The sequence below is a fragment of the Rhea americana genome, unplaced genomic scaffold, assembly GCF_003343005.1.
Source record: "Rhea americana isolate MKP2758 unplaced genomic scaffold, rheAme1 scaffold_81, whole genome shotgun sequence".
Taxonomy (NCBI): domain Eukaryota; kingdom Metazoa; phylum Chordata; class Aves; order Rheiformes; family Rheidae; genus Rhea; species Rhea americana.
In genome coordinates this window covers 1,574,881-1,595,319 of record NW_028186990.1, presented here as the reverse complement: position 1 = coordinate 1,595,319, position 20,439 = coordinate 1,574,881, and the positions used below count along the sequence as shown (strand labels likewise).

At 39.7% G+C, this 20,439-nt stretch overlaps 1 long non-coding RNA gene across 1 annotated transcript; it reads left to right on the top strand.

Moving 5' to 3' along the window:
* The first annotated feature begins 13,316 nt into the window (after positions 1-13,316).
* LOC146585372 (uncharacterized) lies at positions 13,317-14,917 on the top strand. Its single transcript, XR_014898004.1, has 2 exons — positions 13,317-13,684; positions 14,375-14,917. It is a non-coding gene; the product is annotated as an uncharacterized LOC146585372 (long non-coding RNA).
* The last annotated feature ends 5,522 nt before the right edge of the window (positions 14,918-20,439 follow it).

The following is a 20,439-nucleotide window of genomic DNA, read 5'->3' as shown; positions in this document are numbered from 1 at the left end:
GGAGGACTTTAAAGCAACTAAGAAAGCCCATATCTTCACCTACAAAGCTTTATTTTTTTTTTCATTTACATTTGCAAAAAATGTGCATTTGCAGTGCAGGTCAATTGTACACTGGGCAATACTGGTGAGAATGTAGCCAGCAGAAAGTGATTGTTCTCGTCTGGTGTTTGTGAGACCATATGTGAATATTGTGTCCAGTTTTGGGCTCCCCAATTATTGTCATATTAGAGCAAATCCAATGGAATGATAAAAGGCTAGAAATATGATGTTTGAGGAGAGTCTGAAAGCTGGATTTATTCAGTCTTGAGAAGGTAGAAGGAAGGTCTTAGTATCTTCATGTACCTAACTGGACCGAATGGAGAAGTGCAAGACAGACTCTTCTCAGAAATTCAGTGATGAGGTGAGAGGAAACAAACAGAGGCTGCACAAGGGAAATTCCAGTTAGATATAAAGTCACCTTTTCACCCCAATGCTTGTCAGAAATTGGAGCAGGTACCTAGAGAGGCTGTGGGACCTCAAGCCCTGAGATACTTACCTAGATGAGACCCCAAGCAACCAGATCTAGACTGGCCCTGTTTTGCATGAGATAGGGATCAGATGGCCTCCAGAGGTTCCTTTCCCACCTAAGCTATTCTACGCTTTTGTGATCTAATGGAACTCTATTTTGGGTGGTGCCCATCAATAGGGGGAATATCACGTATCATGTGCTGAAAGTAAGCAATAGTCATGATCAGAGAAAATTCCAAAGTTAGCTGTCTCAGCAACTCCTACCAAAGACCCATGCTGATAAACAAGGTGAAGGAGGACAACCTTCTCTGGTTGGAAAGTTCAGGTAATTAGTAACTCGATCTGTGTTTTATTGGGTATGTTTTCTTCTGTCTATCTCTACGAACTGGAGTCTGTCAAAAGGCCAAAGCTGTGTTGCTGAAATTAGCCTCTAATCACAACCTAATAGATAATAATAGTAGCATTCATCTACCTGCATGTAAAACTTTCCTCACAACTCTATGGTTTTGCTTCTCTTTCCATCACCTATGTGACTAATGTATGTGGGAATAGGCCTTTTTCAAAGCCAGAAGTGCATTGTTGAAAGTATTCAGGCAACATTCAGAAAAGTATGCGTGTGTGGTGGGGGTTTGGTGCAGATGCCACTGAAATGGGAAGAGAACACAGGGAATTTCAGCATGCAGAAATAGGAAGCTTACAGGTCATAATTCACTCTCTCCCTTTGGTCAGGTGATTCTTGTGCTTTTTTTGAGTCCCTGTGTGTTTGCATTAGGGCAAGCACTGTACAGAGATGGGCTGCCCTATTATTTGGACCTTGTTTGGAACACATCAGACTATTGATCACAGTTGCAACTGAAAGCAGTTTTTCATGACAGACGTTGGGAATTTGTGCTAATTTTCGAAGTTTACCTGCAAAAATAGTGTACAGAAAGGCCAAGAAACAGTAGACTCTTAAAGGAAAGATTACCTCTTCATATTTAGAAAGTGGAGGAAGCTTATAGAGGGCTGCTTACTATTTATCATTTCACTCCATGAAAGCTTTACATGCAAAATTATCATAATCAAAAAAGGAGAAGTTTTCTAGGGGAAGAGGAATTAGGGAAAAATCAAAGAAATTTCCTACCTGTGTGTCTGTGTGGAACAGCCTTCACAGGAGTTCTCTTTTGCTGTCCCTCTTGTGGCAGTACCTATAGGTAGGGCTGGACTTTGATTGGGCAAAGGTTGATTTAAAAGATGATTATTTAACCAAGTTTCACTGAATATGTTCATCTTCTTGATAAGCTGCCTTGTCCTTGCCTGCAGAGGTACAAATCACATGCCCTTCTCAGTAGCTTTGAATTCTACTCTGCTGATGATTATACTCATCAGCTCCTTGATGAGAGATCTGAGCTCATCTGGAGCTGGTCTGAGCCAAGCCTGATCTTTGCTCTGGGCAAGAATCTTCTCCAGCTATAAGAAACATCTTACAGGGAGCAGGTCTGGGCGTATCTTATCCCTTTGATATAAACATCTGCAAGATACACTGACAGACATGAACTGAACTGATGGTGTTTCTGAAGTGAGGGGAAGTCACCGAATTGGAGATCTTCGTATACCAATATGTGTAGTGATTTGACAGTATGAAGTTCCCTGTTCCAAAGTCTCATTCAACTTCAGAAAAATGTAAAAGGTGTAATTGCCCTCATTAACTTGCTATGGAATTGGATTAGAAGTAATGTTTGCCTTGGCTGTCTGCTCTGGCCCTTTAATTCAAAGGAAAGGTAATAGAAATATATATAACCTAAATATTGTTCTTCAACAGAACATTCATCAGTTTTATGAATGCCTTACTGTAATCTATTTACCCCAAGTGGATTTGCAAGCCTGTTGTGACTAGGAATTGTCCCTGTTTGTGTAAAATTCAATCTAAGAGTCCAGGAAAGTGAGCCCCAGTGTTGTAAGCACTAGACAAATGTGGTCAGACCCTGCCTAAGGTGGCTTACAGTCCTTTGGAGAAGTGAGACAAAGATTGGATAACAAGGGACATAGAGAGGGGAAATCACCATGGCTCATGGTTTTGTACCTGAGTGCAGTGAGGATTGGAAAACGTAGACATATGTATGTGTGAGTGTGTATATGTATAATACATATATGTATATGCATGTATAATACATGAAGAGTGTGTGTGTGTTTATATATATGTATACGTATCTCAGGTCAGTATATAAGGAAACAGCACACTATTTAAAGCAAGACATCAGGATGTATTTTTTGATTGTAGTGTCGCTGTGATAATCACCTGAGCCCAGCTGGGGTCCAGATAAGATTTTTTTTTAAGAATAAGGTGCTACACAAATGTAAAATGTCTGTGAAATGCAGGAACACTCTATGTTTATAGAAGAGAAGATATGGGTCATGTTCGAGTTGGAAAAGAGGTGGAGATTGTGCAACTGTTACAAAAAGTGTGGAAAAGACTGTTGAGGGAGGAAGGTCTAGGAGTCAACAGAATGTTTGGAAACTTCATGATTTATCATGCCAGAAAAGTTGGTAAATGAGAATAAGGAGGGGAAGGTTCTTTATGAGCAGAGACTGGTGGTTAGCATTAGAGCCATGAAAGGAGGTTGGATGAGATACTGATGATGAGGTGCATAAGGAAGTATCACCATATCTGCTCGAGAACAAGACTGTGTGTGCCTTAGGGCTGTCTTCACGTCTGTGGTGCTGAGATATACATTGTATGGAAGGTGTGCTAATGTATCCAGTGCTGGTGAGCCCTTGAGGGGCCTATCCTGTCCTTTCCCCAGTAAAAATGAAATTAAGAATGGAACAGAAAAAAAGGCAACTTAAAGTTACCTCTTCTGATTCTTGAGGCTTTTGGACTGTTCTCTCAAACATGTTCCTACCTGTAGACCTCTAACATATTATGGCCTACAGATCTCTAGGAAAACCTCTAAATTCACAGGCTTTTGATATTGCAGGATATTTCCATAAGATATTAGCACAGGGACTAAATTTATGGGGACCATTTCCCCCAAAGTATGTCCCTCTTTTATAGCCCAGTTGTGGTAATGCAAGAATTCTTACATTTTCCTGTGTGTTAACATTTACAAATTTCTTCAATTGTTCTCTTTGCCAAGGCTTTCTGATGTTTAGTTAGAGAAAATTCTGTCATGCTTATCTGCGTTACCAAAGGAGCCATCTGTTTCAGATATTTATTTCAGATTTATGCCAGAGAGAAACATTTTCTAGTAGTTGTAAGTGGCCACATGGTTTCCTCAGCATGTTGGTAACCAGAGAAAGGAGCCTGTGTTCTTAATTTTGGAGCTTGGCAGGGTCCCTGGCTTTAATAAATTCATAAATTTTGATAAGTCTTAACCCTAAAATAAATGCTACTCGTCACGGTCCCACTGTTTGCCAGGAAGTATGCAGTCCAAGTGTCAAGCTTGCTTTATGGCCCTGTTTTGGACACAGACATAAATGGAGCATGTGGATCTAATGCCCAATAGTGCCAAGATGAGGGCTCGTGTCTGTTACTGACATCTGTAGAGTTTATTCAGGTTCATGTATGAGTTTAATAATAATAAAATAATAAAAAGCCACTAGTTGCTGGATCACTTCTATTTTCTTTAGTAAGCTGCTTGTGTGTCTGCCTGTCTTCTGTTAGCGATGGTGACAAAACCTGTTTTTTGTGATCATTTCACTGGATGAGAGGAATAGAAAACATGGATATTAATGAAAGATTTGTGAAGTAGATCTTTGAAGTTTGTAATACAAGCTTAAAGCTATAAAGCTTTGTTGAATAAAGGATACCTTTGTTTTTAACAAAGCTTTACAAGGGTCTAAAGTTAAATTTTCATGAATACGGGTCACCTATTCAGTTCTGAAAATAAGCTGGCTTCTCAAATGATATGCATCGCTGCCAGCATTGTTCTGTTGACTAAAGGTTTGTGTGCCTACTTTATTGTAGAGATATTCCCCCTTTAATCCTTATAATTGTGACTGTGCTATTCACAGTTGAACTCTCTTTTCTGGGAGCATGGGTCTGCATGCCCCTTAAAATCGATGCAAGGACGTGTTTCGAAATAATGTTTCCTTGCCTACCTTAATTACTATATACTCAATGACCATCAAGTCACTTGTCTCTTTGCAGTACTGTCTTTTTCTTTGATTCATAAGATACAAACTAATTAATGACAATTAATTTTCAAATGCAGCCTATTGGGAGAGTGAGGGCTCTTATTAATGTTCTCTGCTGACTCCTGCTGGCACAGTTTGAAAAGTTGTCCACAGCTCCCTGCAGAAAATTATGCCCTTGTAGCCAAGAGTGACAGAATGGTGGTATGCCTAGTCTAAACCACCACAACCCAATTTATTAACAGGAGGCACCATCACTTTCTATTTATGCTAGTATGCGTGACTGCAATCTGTGATGTCTGAAGGCTGTGGATCGTCACCTCTGCCCCATAGAGGTATGGTGACTGCAGAAGTTACCATCCTCATCTGAGGTGGCAGCTGCCTCTTTAACTGCCCCAGCTAAATCTGACAGGAATGGTGAATCAGAGTCTTGGACCGTTTTAAGGACTCCCTCGGTACAGTACTGTGGAGATGTCTTGTATTTGTTTTTGTATCCAGGCTGTTAAAAATCAATATAGTCTTTTCACTTTGCTTCTCCTTTACTTCTGTTTTTCCCTAGCAGGAGCATCTGGTCATCAGAAAAAGAAAGATTTGATTACCGCTTAGGTATGTAGAGGATGACTGATGAACATTCATTTCATAGATCAAGCAAACTCTGCTTCGTGATTAAGCAGGATCTCAGTGAACCAAGCGTTCCCGTCAAAGCACATGCTGTTTTACCCAGTAGCTGCCAAAGTGGTAAAACATCACTGACTGAAAAAGGGCAAACAGAGCTGGTTTTGCTGGTCTGGAGAGGAAAAGGAGAGAATATCCCTCCTTTTAGTTTTTTGGGCTTCTGTTCTCCTAAATCCGTGTTCTGCTCCTAATCAGCCAGTGTTTATGGCAAAGAAAAATACTCTGCTATCTAGCGACACTTTTACAGTCAAGAGAAACCACTCTTTTCTTCTTGGTAGACTTGGGGTAGGGAATTACAATGGCAGTCCTCTTCCCTAGGGGTTTGCTTTTTGTGTTTTAAATAGTGAATGGTCTTCCCTAATGTCCTTTTCACCTGAGAACATAAAACTGTAAACAAGTGCTTTCTTCTTTATTTTTTCAATGAGGATTCTGTATTGATTATGAATTAAGTTTTTGAATACTAAATATTTAATGGACTTGATTGTGATGTGTGTCTGTGCAGCTTCTTTTGCTGCCCCATCAGGATGCAATCAGCGTTAAAAACTGGAATTTTTTATTGAAGCAAAAATTTGAAGACCTTAAAAAAAAAAAAGCTCCTCAGTGGAGGAATGTGGTTTGTCCTAATAAATGGATGTATACCTGTATATGTATTCATGAGCACGCACAGAAATCAGCCTGTCTACAAAACAATTTGGAGAAGAACAGAAGCTGGCTGGATTAAAACTGCTCAAGTAGCAATGCCTTTGGAATTTTCTTCTTCCCTCGGGCACTGGTAATATGCAGGAAGACGTTCATTGGGCATTTTCAGGACCTAAGTTTCTTCAGTTTGCATTTTAATTGCTGTATCAGTCAAAAGTTCTTGTATATGCAAGATGCTGAGACATTTGGAACATTTTATTTACACACACACACACACACACACACACACGTGTATTTCAGTTTACTAATCTAGCTTTTGCAAATCCATTCAGCACATGGAGCTTTATGTTCCCTAGGATATGTAAGCTTATAAAACTGCTTTTTCTGATCTATGAATGAACAGATAAGTTACATAAATCTCAGCTGCATGTGCATTTCTTGCCTTCTGGAGATAGATTTCTGAATTTGACAGTCGAGTGTTAGTTTTTCTAAGCTCTTTAAATTTTGGTGTTTTTTAAAAAATCTACTCCACTATTTTCTTCAAGGAGCTTGAGGAACAGATGCTTATACAATTACTACAGAAAGCACATACTCCTCCTCCAAAAGTACAGCTCTATGGGAGAGGAAGTAGACAGATCTAAGACTCTGACAACAGCAAGTCTGAATCTCTTCCCCCCACCCCCCAAATCTGTAATCAGTCCAGGAAATATCCCTGGTTTCTACATTGCCCCTCTATTGAGTGTTTTATTTCACTTTGTCAGTGGAGAGACAGTAATGACTTTCTTTTGCCTAAGCTCAGTGTGAATGGATGTTGGGGTGGGAGATGGGTAGTGTGCATTAATCTCAGCATATGTAAATGCTTCACTGAAGACAGGAGATCCATGTTGACTTTTTTTTTTCCCCTCTGTATGCCAAGAATCTAACTTTTGCTTCAGATTTCCTACTAGGTGCATGCACTCTTGCTACAAGAAGGACTTGAACTGGAATAGCATTCATTTACCTCTCTGTCTCTGAGACCAGTGGTTGTAATGGTAAGTCTGCATATAGCCTTGAAGCCTAAATGCAGACTGCCTGTAGAAGTTTCCATCTCTTTGGTCAGTTTATATTTGCCTTTGTATTGAGTAAGATATTATGTGCTGCTCTGATGTGGCTTGTATGATGCCTACAGAAATGTATGGGGATGGATTATGGCTGCTCTTTATTAGTTATTGTCATCTCTGTGTCTCTCAAAGGCTTGTGCCTACCATAAAAAAGGAAAAAAAATACTACTATCCTAGACTCTGCAGAAATGCAGAATACAGTCCTTTTCTTGAGTAAACCTTGAGAACAGTTACTATAAGCATTGTGGAGAGTATAAATCTAGATACTAGTTGAACTTGAGATTATTTTAATATGAGGAAAAAAATTATTTATTTCAAAAATGCATTAATGAAGCACAAAGGCCAGCAGAATTAGTTGTAAGCTTTCATAACTCTTCATTTTCTTTGGTTAAAATTTCCTCTGAACAAGCAACTGATCCTATCAGGAATCTGTGCCTGAGTACTAAGAACAGAATAAATCTCCTTAAAATGCATAAGTGGAAATAACACTGACTTGACTGTAAGCAAGTTTTGGTGATGACAGAGCCTGTTGTCTCTGACTTTGGCTGGAAGATGACACTCAAACTTTCTAAAATACTCACCTGACTTTCTGTCTTTTTGTGGAAGATCATATAAGTGACATGGCAACATCTGGACCTTCTTACCTGATCCTGAAATGTTGAATTGGGTTCTGAAGTGGAGCCAGCAGGACGCACTTCTAAGAAGTAAAGGCTGTGGAAAAGGAAACAAAAAAAAATTGTTAGCCCCAGGCATTGCTGAAGTTACATGAGTCTATTTCCTCAGGCAAGCCATCCACAGTAGAAAGAATTTAAAAATTTAGGTGACTGGGAGTGCTATCCTATGGCCAGGTGAGACTTAATGTGGAGCTTACTAGCACACACACATTTGAGTCCAGGTAATAAACAGCAAGATCCCAAGAAGGTAAGCAGTAACTCAAGCACTGCTTTCTTATCTTCTTGTTTTGCTTTTTTTGGAAGCTATACCACTGTCTCTTGCTTTTTACTTATATATGCATATGAGAGAGTCCCAGCAGAGCCCTTTAATGATTTCCTAAAGTTAAACCACAACTTGTCAGATTCTCTGATGTTAATGCTAGTATTTAAATCTGCCCTTATGTGATTTAACTGTCACACCTTCTTTTAAGCCCATGGAAAGGCTTGTGTCCCTTTGAAGAGGATGATGGAACAAGAACCCTCCTAATTGTTTGTTTAGTGGCAGCAAGGTGTAAAGAAAAGGTAGCTAATGGATGCTTAAATCCTAAGTAAGTGCTGCTGTTCATTATCTGCCTGCTTTTGTAGCTAGATCACTGGGTAGGGAATTGAAGCTGAAGGATATTGTCATTGTCTTAAATTCTCCTAGGGCAACACTTACAGTAATTCCTCCTTGTGTTTACTTTGTGAGTAGTGATAATGTGTTATATTAGTTTGGGAGTTTGATCATTTGTCTATTGATTTACTGCAATACTGCAAAATTCCATATTTAATTAGCTTAGATAAATGTGGAACGTTGCTTTTGCAGGATTTGCTTGCTTTTAGGTCTATTTGATTGACATTATACTCTTTATTATTTTGATTAAAAAAGAAAGAAAAATTAAGTTGCAGCTTCTGACAAATTGGTACATGGATCTATTTTCTTTATAGTTACAGAATACATACCTCTTGAGGCATAAAATTTGTAAGCTCTCTGAGTTCCCTTCAGAATTAGTTCTAAAATGCTTCACAGCATGATTAATAATAATAATAATAATAATAATGATCACTATGGCAAAAAGCTTTGTTTCAATTCAGTATAGAACTCCTGAGTTTAGTTTTTTTTTTTTATTCTAGATATAAGAAGGTAAAGATGATAACCTGTTTGTCATTTGTACACTCCAATATGTTATGAAAGTGATACTCTACCGAAAGAAACTGCAGAAACTAGACTTTAAACTGAGGTCCATGGTGAGCTTGAGAAAGATGTTGACATGAACTTGGAAACTGGAGCAAAGTGGCTTGCAAATTTGCAAGTCAGCTTTTCTTTGGCTTTCCAGGATTGTGACAATTGTTCTGTACTTGCAAGAAAAAAGAAAAGATCTTTTTAACTCGTAATAAGAAGCAAAACGGACTCACAGGCAGTGTTCCCGTTGTGAGGCTGCACAACATATGATTGAATTTTATGAAATGGAGGGAGCACAGCCTGCTTCTCAGGCCTCAGAGGAAGGAGCTTGGCTTTTGAATGACTCTCAGGCTTACTCAGCCTAAATGTTTTATGTTGATATAGAATGGATTAAAACTTTTAATTTCCCTTCTTTGGCAGATTAGTTTTATGCACACACCTTTTTTTTTTTTTTTTCCCTYTAACACAGGCAGTTTTAAGATAGTATGTTAGTTGTATGAATATACTGCTGCAATCGCATACATACCTGTGTGCATGCACATCATATTCCTTTATAATTTAGTATTAGAGGAAAATCTGCGATAGGTAGGCAGGCACTCATGTTTTAATAAAATTCTAGAGGGCGTAAAACATCCCTATAAAAAATCTTATGCATGGTTGTTACTAACCCCAGATTTGGGACTGCAGTTAAGAGGGGAAAATCTTTGTGATAGCCTGGGCTTCATTGTGGAGGCCTCTTGATCTTGACTGGTTTGTTGACCAACATGTCCAGAAGGCGGACCTGTGATATGCTTAGGTGAAGGCAAGGCAAGGCAAGTACCTAGGAGAGGTTACAGCCAGCACTACTGGAAGTCTGAGAGGGTCTGGTACAGTTTTATCTGGTTTTATCTGTTGAATTAATATAAGCACATGCAGTTTTTAAAACTATCTTATTTTTTTTCTTTCCTGAGGAGGTTTGCTGAGCAGGAAATTAATAGAACATATGAGGACACTGGAAAATACAGTTTCTGATCTTGTGATATAAGTTTTTTTGAAACCTGTTATATCCCTAACTTGTAGACTTGTCATGAAAATGTTAACTCCTGTATTATAATAACTCCTGTATTGAATCTGATGGATTTACTAATCCTAAGACATCTAAGGAGATTTTCCTTGCCTTAAAACAGTTACACACACAGATTTACTCAACAAGTAGAACTTTGCTGTTTGTTTTCTTTTTTAAAAAAAATTTATTAAGTTTAAAATAGTGGAATTTTTCTTTTTTAAGCCTTGTCTAAAATAATATGGTGGGAATAATAGTGGGTGTTCCATTGCACACTCAATATTTTCCTATTTTACTCAGTTCTTCTGACTATTGAGAAAATAGATGCAACCCAGGATGCTGGCTATAAGGCAGTCTATGCCTTTTTCAAATAAAAAGGCTCTTCGCCATCCTATTTCTGAGGGGAACCCTCAGAGCCTGTTCAGTCTTGGTTGCTCATGAATATGTACCCTCAGGTTTGCCTCTAGGCAGGGCAACTGTGAGTCCTCTCCAACGACCACCTTGGTATGAAATAGACTTCAGAGAACATGTTGCTTCTCCCACAGGAGAGGTGATAGCTTTGGGATTGCCCTGAGATGTGAGAGCAAGTGGAAGGAAAAGAGAGAAATCTTGCTCTTTTCTCCAAATTGTGCATGCTTTGTGAATGGGTAATGTTTGCTCTAGCCAGCATCTTTCACCAGTCTGATGCTTTCTTAAATTGAGGAAGTTTGGAAGGAAACCCGAAAGCGAATGTACTTGCTGCATAGAGAATTTACACTTCCAGTAAACATGTCTGGACACTGAGCTACCTTCTGCTAAAACCAGGAGTTTTTATTCATAAAATTTGATAAAATATAATTGCAATAAATGTACTTGGTCCTATTCTATTCAACCTACTCATCAATTACCTGGATGAGAGGACAGAGTGCCTCCTCAGCAAGTTTGCCAATGATACCAAGCTGGGAGGAGTGGCTGATATACCTGAGGGCTGTGCTGCCATTCAGAGAGATGTGGACAGGCTGGAGAGCTGGGCAGAGAGGAACCCCCTGAGGTTCAACAAGGGCAAGTGCAGGGTCCTGCACCTAGGGAAAAATAACTCGAGGCACCAGTACAAGCTGGGGGCTGACCTTCTGGAAAGCAGCTGTGCAGAGAAGGACCTGGCAGTGCTGGTGGACAACAAGTTGACCATGACAAATTGACCATGAGCCACGAATGTGCCCTTGTGGCCAGGAAGGCCAAGGATATTCTGGGGGTGCATTAGGAAGAGTGTTAGCAGGTCGAGGGAGGTGATCCTGCCCCTCTACTCAGCCCTGGGGAGGCCTCATCTCGAGTACTGTGTCCAGTTCTGGGCTCCTCAGATAAGAGAGATGTGGATCTACTGGAGAGAGTCCAGCATAGGGCTACAAAGATGATCCGAGGGCTGGAGCACCTGCCCTTTGAGGAACAGCTATGAGAGCTGGGCCTCTTCAGCCTGGGGAAGAGTAGACTGAGGAGGGATCTTATCAATGTGTATAAGTACCTGAAGGGAGGGTGTCAAGGGGATGGAGACAAACTCTTTTCAGTTGTCCCGTGTGACAGGACAAGAGGCCATGGGCAGAAATTGAAGCGCAGGAAGTTCTGCCTGACCGTGAGGGGGAATTTCTTCCCTGTGAGAGTGACAGAGCACTGGAACAGGCTGCCCAGAGAGGCTATGGAGTCTCCTTCTCTGGAGATCTTCAAAACCTGCCTGGATGTGGTCCTGTCTACCATGCTGTAGGTGACCCTGCTTGAGCAGGGAGGTTGGACTAGATGATCTCTAGAGGTCCCTTCCAACCTTTCCAATTCTGTGATTCTTTCTTTCCCACTATATAGACAGCATCTCTCACCCAAACCAAGTAACAATTGATAAATCAACTGTTGATAAATACTATCAACTATTGATAAATATTATCACTATTGATAATATTGATAAAATATCGATAAAATATGTTTTATTTATAATCTGTAATAGAGGCTTTGGAGCGGACTGGCAGCGCTGATTATTCCTCCTACATTAGCCACTGTACACGTTTTAAAAAGCTATTAAAAGAGCAACTCATACTTCCTGCCAGGGCTCTGGGACTCAAACTTGTTCTGAAAGCTTGAATTATTTTTAATTTTTAATTTTTCTTAAGGTTATTGTAGTGGAATTTTCTGAAAATTACTGGTCATCTGACAGAGTAAACTGAGCCGATAAAAGCCAATAAAATCCTGTGGTCCTGGAGAACTGACCCATAACAGAAAGCTTGATACAAAAAAGTATGTATGAGGACCCTTTCTAAAAGCAGGCAATAAAGGCTTGAAAGATAAGAATCAGTGAAGACATCAACCTGACATTCAGCTTTTTGCAAATATAGCCTGTGTGGGCATTTCTCTGTGGTGCAGAAAAGCGTAGATAAATACTAACTTGTCTTTTCCACACCTGCCATTTTTCTGCCCTTTACTAAAGATGGGGAGGTCCTGGTGTATCAAAACAAACCGATTCAAGTAGGATCACAGGTAGTAGGCAACATGAAACAGCCAGGAGTCCTGTCTTGGCCCTGTTCCATGCTTTGGTCTAAAGTGATATGAGAAGAAAGGAGAGAAAAAAAAACAAATTAAAAAACATAAAAAACCCCAAAACTTTTGATTTTGAATGCTTTTCTAACCTCAGAATCTTTCACGGAACACTTTTTTAGAGAAAGAACGCTTGCCCATTTAATAAATGGAGGTCAAGAAAACTACCCTAGTTTTTTCTCCTTCCCCAGCAGTGGAGAAACTCTGCTTAATTCACTGACACTTAAAGAAGTTTCTAAAAGGATAGCTATATTTTTTTCCAGAGAAAATGAAAGCCTCTGTTGTGAGGCAAAGAGAGAAATTCTCCTGCCTCTTAAGTCTGAAACAGGAAGAAGTCATGATAAGCATTATTTTTTTTTTCTTCAGAATTTTTCCATTCATGTTGTATGCCTACATCAAAATTCTCCTACTCAGGGTACAAATACAATAACATACAAATAAGAAGAATCAAAACGTTTTTTTCATCAATGAAAAGAGATGTCAGTAGCCTGTAGTGCTGTACATTCATTATAATGTCCTGAGACTGTTTGCCGGGAGCCTGGCTCTTCCTGCCTATGCTAGCAAAATTATTTGACGCAGATGCTCTGTTGAGGAGGAGAAGCAGTTATGAATGACTTTGGGCAACTTTTAGGAATTATTGGCTGATGTTAAAATCACCATAGAATGGAGCAATAATTATGTGATTTTAGTCTAAATTCTAACTTTCAGGTGTTTTAGTTATCACCTCCGAGCCTGCATAGATCTGTTGCCTGTAGAGATAGTACATGTGTGGGGGTGTTCTGGTTTGTGGTATCTGTCATCCTGAGCGGTTTTTTGAGGGGTTTGTCCCCCTACTGTCTCTTTGTCCTAGCTAAATGCAGAGAGGTTGCTTTATGTTATTTCCAAGCTCCTTGCTTCAGAGGGAGGTCTGTGGACTTTTAATTGCAGTAAGTGCTAAGACAAGCTTGCAGTACCAAGCTATGTGGCAGTTGCTCTCTTCTGAACTGTAAAATAAATAAATATATAAAAATAAAAAGCACCAATATTTGCCTATAGCTTCTTACTTTTTTTCCTTTTTTATTTTTATTTATTTATTTATTTATTTGTTTATTGGTTGCAGGTGCCTATGATGACAGGGTTCCTGACTAGAGCTAGAGGAAACAGCCCCGTTCTGATTTTCCAATAGCAGTGCTAGTATCAGGTAAGGAGGGGCCCTGAAAAGGAAAAGCACACTGCTAGCATTTTTTAGTCCTATATAGGAGTTGGTTTGGCTGAGAGATGCTGTCTATGTAGTGGGAAAGAAAGAATATTTATTGCAATCTACTTCCAGTGGAGCATGCTGTGCAGGATAGTTTTTTTTCAACTTTTTGTTTTACCCAATGAATGTTTTATCCTGAATTTTTCCCAGGGAGCCATAAGGTGAAATCTGATCCCCAAAGTAGTAGCATTTACAGCCAGTCATTTTTTTTTATATTATTTTCCCCTGCATCAGTTCAACTTTTGATAAAAGCAAAAAAAAAAATGTTAAAAGAAACAAGTAAGAGTAATAAAAACAGTCCCTATCCCCTGATGTCTTCACTTTTTTTTTCTTGAAGAAAGTATGTTTTTTTCATCTTCTATTTTTGTGAAAACAACAATTTCTGTAGAAAATACTCTACTTACCTTTGCTGCAAGACCTGAGATGGGATATATGATTTTCCTCATCAAAAGTTAGTGAAAAAACGTTATTTTCACTGTGATATCTGTTATCCTGGTCTTTGTGTATGTATCTGGAGCATAAGATAGTTCCTGCTTTCAGTGTCCATAAACAAATGGAAAAGTACGGTGAGGAAGAGGGAGATGGCCTGGCACAGAGGTCAGTTCAGTGAATGTCTGCTCTTTTAAATCACAGAATACAGTGTGCTGGAAATAACTTATGCATCTGGCATGAAATATGTGGGAGAAGGGGGGACCCTGACCTTGAATTGCACCATCAGGCATCCACAGGATCAGTCTTCACAACTGGAGGCCCACTGGTATAAAAAAAGCAAGGAACCAAAACAAAGAGATGGGATTTGGACAGGAGTTGGAATGCCTGCAACTTTTGCGCTGCCAAGACCTCAGCACCAGCGTCGTGTCATTTCTGCTCCTCAAAATCCAGAGCATCAACCAATCCCACAGCGGATGATACTAATGCAGCGCCAAAATGATGAATACTGCCCTAGCAGCTGTGGGCCACTTTATTAGAGAGAATGTAACAGCTTTGTATATATAAGCTTTGTGTATATAAGAGCTTTCTTGAAGAGAGATTTGAGAAAGTGCATAATTGTCTCTGAAGTGAAATTTCTATGTGAAAAAAACTGTGTTCATGAAGGTGTATCACCTTCTCCTAGGGTGTGAAACTAAAAATGATTGTTGGCACACTGTGACGGAGGAATAAATTTCATATTCCGCTGTCTCTTCGTCTATGTATGCTGAGATGCGACATGTGAAAGATGTTGGGGGTTGTTTCGGATTGGCTGTGGATCTCTCTGAGCTAATGGGGAATACTTTCTCCTGCAATTTCAACTCTTAATATTGTTGCCAGGACTGAAAGGAATTGGGTGGAAAAAAAGCAGTATGGGAAAATGTACACTAGTCTCTATCCATCAGGCTAGACGCAGGTCTGCCCTGGTACATGCAGGAGCTGTTCTTGATTTTTAGCCGCAGCTAACTTCACATGTGGTAAAGCTATATTCTCTGAAATGGAGATCTGTATATTTTCATAAACAGAGACCTCTGCATATGCAAATATTCCATCACCTCTCAAAAATCTTGCAATATATGTAGACCTCAGAGAGGACTGGTGCTTAGAGGAAGTAGTAATCATGATGTGGCAGCCAGCATGGTGAATTATTTTGTTCTTATGGAGATGATTTTTTTTTTCTCATTTTACTACTTAAGTTAGAAAAATAATGTGCAGAAAGACTGGAAGGGCTGAAACATGTAGTGCCCATGTTCAATCATTTCAACAGACTTCATAAATGATCATGTGATACGGTTCCTCTGGTCTTAATAAATGACTCCAATTCCAAATTCCAGCAGAAGGGAATATCTCTTTGTCCTAACTAGCCAAGGTTCTCCACCAGTGATGGTGGTGGTGAAGTAATGCAGCTTCATAGGTGTATTCTGGGCTGCTTTGATCAAGGGCAGCTGGTAGCAACCAGCTCATATTCCTTCCAACCAGTTTTCCCAGCTTAGTTAAGATGTAGGGATTATATTCAACTTCTGCCTCCTTCAATTTTTGTCCAGTGTATTTTGACTAAGAAAATTAACTAAATGTGTTCTCTTTAGTCACCTTTTTGACATTAATGTTTAGGTAAGGAAAGGTGCAGTTCTGCAGACTTTTATTTGCATGTTGGTCACTATCATGTCGGGTACGAACACTGTCAATACCACGGAGAGGACAGACGGCAACTTTCAATTGAGCAAAGCTCTGCATGTGGATTCTCAGCTGGAGAAAATGTGGCCAGTGTCCATGGTGTTCTGGATAACAGTATGTGTCAAAGGTAAGAAGCCATGCATAGATCTTTTCCTAAAATCTTTCCATAAGCTTATGATTTGTTTCCTACAAAATTGCACGTCATACAAGTGGATTTCTGGCATAACCCTGATATTTAATGTTCTCTCCTTCCACACTGTAATCATTCCACTGAAGTGAATGGGCTAGAGCTCCCCGGGCAGGAAGGCAAAATGATCCAAACTAACTAGTAGAGGGTTTGTTTTTGGGAGATTTTGCAGAAGGTGCAGCTGAGCTGGATTCAGACCAACATCCACAGAGGCTCCATCATAGTGTCCAGTTCTTGGTCATGCCAAAGCAGAATGCACTGAATGAGCACATATCTGGTTTATGGGCTTCAGATGATGCCGTTTTTCCTTCTGGTAATATGTGGTTGGGTGCTAATGTGACATAAGGTATCCCGCAAATTAGATACTGAACCTCAGGTCAGGCTGTTGATTTAGACAGGCGATAGTCTTTCTTATTAGGGAGATGACTCTTCAATACAGCACCTGAGAAGCAGTCTTGCGTTAGTTACTTTTTGGATAAGCCTGTGTTTTGTTAATTTGGATTAGTGCATTTTGCTCCCTAACAGTCTTAGGGCTTTTCTTTGTTTTGTTTCCGTGCTGCCCCTTTGAAGGACTTTTGCCATGAAGATTCAGTTTCTAACATCTGAGCTGCTTCCCTTAACAGAAAGATAACATTCCTGAGATGCTGTAAGAACTACTTCGTCTTATTGCACATGATAAAGGCCTGGGATTCATATTGCGTTTCATGGAATACTTCAAGGCAAATGTTCAGGGGCTTTCTTCTGGAATTCTTGTGCATCAGTTCATTAGGATTGTTCCCTTTGCCCATTAACCCCTTCTACCTCCTACAGACAGAAGGATTCTGTCTTCATACCTTCTCTAGTTCTAGAATTGAAATTATCTTGCATCTAATGTCAGTTTTTACATATCTTGCTTTCACTCAGACAACAGATTTCTCAGTGTTGTGCTCTTTGAAATGGAGAGATGGTTTCTTTGCAACTGTATTTTTTGGGCCCTGCCTCCCATATAGGGAGATTTTTCCTTTCTGCTACAATTCGCTATGCGAAGAAGGATTTTTTTCTAGCACTGCTCTCCTATGTTCTTCTGTCTTCTGAAATGCTTTCTGACATCTTTATGTTCTATTTTCTGTGCTCTTTAAGTTGCACTGAGAAAGCTTGAGGCCCTTATTCAATCCTGAGCAATATGAGGAAGACTTTTGCCATACGAGGTAGACTTGTGCAAAGTGGGTTGACAGCTTTTCTTGTTTTCAGATGGATTCCAATTGTCCTTGTATTTACGGATCATTTGGAAGATTCAGAAAATGATCTCCTCTAAAAAGCTTCCAAAACATAAGTAATAATAATAATAAACATAATAAATTCTTAAGTTAGGCCCAGAGCTATGTTTCTGTGTGCATAAAGACATGGATGGGGGATCACATTTCCTTTTTAAAGCTTCAGTTCAAGTCATTCTCTGAGGTGGATTTAAATGTTACTCATGTGTAGATTGTGAGCTCTTTAGAACAAGGAGCACCCCTCTTTTTCTCTTTAAAAGACCCATTTCATACCATGCAGGTTAGAACGGAGGGTGCGTTTCTACAGAAGTAGAAATGAAATTATTTTCAAACTAAATGGTCTACAAGCAGAAACCAAAAATACACGTTATTTTACTCTAATTGTGGGTTGTGTTTAAAGGCTATTTTTTTGCCTACAGTTTTTTGAACAATGTTGTGTTCCTTTTCCCTTCTGCGAATGTTTAGGTAAATTTGCTTTTTGCATAAGGGATAGGTTTTTAGGGCTTAAACTTTGCTATCAAGTAACAATGGAAAAGTGGTTACATCTGTATCTGTAAGTATGTTTGAGAATTCTTCCCACTTCTGATCTATGTTATGTTTTCATACTTGGGCATTTGTGCATGATGACTTTGAATATAAAAGTTGATAAGCATCCTTTCTGAAGTAAGTCAAATGATTATTTATCTCCTTATAGCTTTGCCAAGTATCTGATTGTTTATTAGCCCTGAAGAGCTACACTTAGTTTTGCCAGCCTTTTCATCAAAGGTAGCCTGCTACTGGATTCTTGTTGAAATAAGTTAGTGTGATACATCTGACGGAACCAAGTGCTTAAAGGGCATCCTTGCAGTACAAGCAACAAGCAGTACAGACGTATCATTAGCTGTGAGGGGGCAGGACGAGCGTTGCATGATCCTGTGTTTTGGGCTCCACTGAGCGGATCCAGACTGCAGATATTTTTAGCACTATCCTTCAGCAGGTGGCATGCTATACAATTACACAGCGACATGATGCTTCTCCTGCAGGTTGGTGTAGCTATGTTTCCACCTCCTGGCAAATATATGGAACAACTGAAAAGACACTAATGAGCATTATGTTTTGATTTTTGCAGGGCACTAGAACTAGAAAATTTAAAGACGTTCCTCTCTTAAGATTAAGGAGATTTTTAACTCTTCAAATTTTGGGGTTTTTTGTGCTATTTTTAAGCCATATACTTTTACAAACAGTTTGCTTTGTAACTACTGTGAAAGTGAGTGCTTGAAGTGAGGAGAGTCTTAAATACAAGATGCTTGCAGCAAGACTACAAGTAATGATATTATATATTGAGGGAGGGACCAGGAGTCCATTTCCAAGATAATTGGGAAGGAATGTGAATATATGTCAACGAAGCTCCAGTCAGTGTGACTTGTCAGTCTTTAAAATATCTGTATGTTCTGCCTATTATGGACAACAGTTGTTATGGAGATACATACTGTTATGGAGAATACACAGTCAAGACTGTAGGCATTCTGTCAGGTAAGTGCCCTTCAGCACTAAGAAAGTTTTAATATTCCCAAATCCAAATTCTTGTCAAATTCAGACAATATCTCCCTCTCTTGTCAAATTCAGACAATATCTCCCTCTCTTTGACCACATTGCATCTGTACAGGATTGGGTTTTCTTTGAATAGTTGACCAGAAAACTTTTCCATTTTTCCCTTGTCAGGTCAATGCCATCTGCCCATTTCATGGAAAAGACACCAAAGGTCCTTTCACTAGGCATCTCAGAAGTGCCTTGTGTGGAGAGAAAGAGTCATGGGCGTAAGCAGATTGATTGTGCCCACTCTAGATAGATTAAAGCTAACTTTTGAGTCCACACATGCTGCTGCCAGATGCTGACATCTTCAGTCTAGTAATGCACATATGTAGGTTTAGTTGAGTAAAAGTGCTGAACCCAAGATACTGAATCTGGAGTTTAAATGATATTTTCTTTTCTCCATTGTTCAATTACAGTGACTTCCATGTAAACTGCAATCAGGGTCCACCACTTACCTTCTTTTACATGAGACATCCCCTTGGTCAGGAAAGGATTTTTGGAAGGCTGCATAGTTCAAAGGTGCCTCCAGTATGTCCCTTTGAATGCCTTTTTGAATCCCTTTAGCTTCAGGCTATTTATCAGTGCAGCAGTGGAAAAACTAGCCGTGATGATAAAATGTGCAGAAACAGTGTGCTGCCCTGAGTTTGGATGATAGGGACTTTGCAAATGGCCCAGGAACTTTTTCTGCTGCATAGGAGGTCTCTGAGGTATATGACTGTTGGTTCTCCAAGCAAGGAGCCAGGGAGGAAAAGAGGAGAGGAAAACTGGTGAGGCAGCACTGCTGGCACCATTTGGATCTCCCATCTTCATTTTGATGCTAACCCTTGGCCTTCCAGCAGCTCTGCAAGATTCTTTTTATTACTGACCCTGCACACCCTCAGCACGTTCTAGCAAAGTGGATATGCCTCTTACTATTTTTGTAGCTACTCTTGTAACTGTATTTTAGCTCTACTTCACCTTCTCTATAGTGGTTTAAAAATGTGGGGCTATTTATCTTTGTGGTGTGACTAACGAGCTGGTCAGATGGATGTTGCTGCAGGGGCAGGAAAAGGTACAGTGAGGAGAGTAGGAAGCATGGGGGAACCATAGGGCTGCAGCTACTTGACTTGGGCCGCCAGAGCAGGAGGGACTTCCCACCACCACCTAAGGAGGAAGGGGGGCACTGAGCTAGGGTACTTTAGGGCTGAGACCCCACTGCAAGTTGGTCTAATGGCTGCCTGCTGGTGTGGAGAAGATCAGCAACAAGGGGCTGATGTGCCCAGCTGCACAAGCGGGAGTTCTTGGGAGATGCACTCCTGGCAGCAGGGCTCTACTTTAATAACAAATTCAGATGGGAAATGGTATTTTATCAGTCACACAACTTCAGAACCTGAGCATTCTTAGGTACTTTGTCATTTGAATGCAAAGGCTTTAAAAAGATGTAAGTATGCTTGTGAGTCTACAAATATATGCATGTTAAATGTGTGTATATAATGTGTGTGTGTGTGTATTTTTTTTTATATATATATATATATATACACATACACACACATACATTTTTTTTT